Below are 844 nucleotides of genomic sequence, written 5' to 3'. Positions count from 1 at the left end.
CTTTGATTGTGATGCAAAGTTGTAGCTTCAGAAAACCTGCATGTCATTTCATTTGACCCATAAACTGAAAGCACATCACTTGGGAAGGCAGGTGAACTAATGTCAGTGTACTGGAAGAAGCAAAGATCACCAGTGTCAAAGCAATGAATCTTCAACATCAACTCCATTGGACTGGTAATGTTGCTCAGATGCCTGATTATCGTCTTTCAAAGCAACTATTCTATTCCCAACTCAAGAATGGAAATACCAGTGGACAAAAAATGAGGTTTAAAGATGCTCTCAAGGCAAATCTTTAAAAATGTAACATAAGCACTGATAACTGATAAACATTGGCCTGAGAGTACACCAGCTGGAGAATAGCCTTTACAAAAGGCATCAATGGACTTTGAAGAAGCAGAACTCAGGGCGAAAAGGAAAAACGAGCTAAGAGGAAGGCATGTGTGGCAAACCCTCTCTGTGATCTACTCCCACCCAGAAACCTATGTCCCCACTGTGGAAGGATGTGTGGATTCAGTATTGGCCTCCACAGTCACTTACAGACTCACCGTTAAGACCATGTTCATGGAAGACAATCTTACTCAGCTACAAGTGATTGCCAAAGAAGAAGAAACTTAATGCAAGAGAGGTTACTGCATAACTATGCCAAATTCCCACTAAAGCAAGTGGTGCTTCAGAGCATCAAATTGTCTTCCATATGAAATAAATTCCTGTGCACAGGAAACTAGTAAATCAAGGGGAAATGCTAGGCTCTAGTATGTGAAGTTTCCTATATGAGAATTATTTGCATAAAGGAGCATTGTAAGATTCCACAAGTGGTCTGAGGTGATATATTCCAAACACGGTA

Source organism: Podarcis gaigeae (assembly GCF_964106915.1).
Source record: "Podarcis gaigeae genome assembly, chromosome: 6".
Classification (NCBI taxonomy): domain Eukaryota; kingdom Metazoa; phylum Chordata; class Lepidosauria; order Squamata; family Lacertidae; genus Podarcis; species Podarcis gaigeae.
This window is presented reverse-complemented; position numbering follows the sequence as displayed.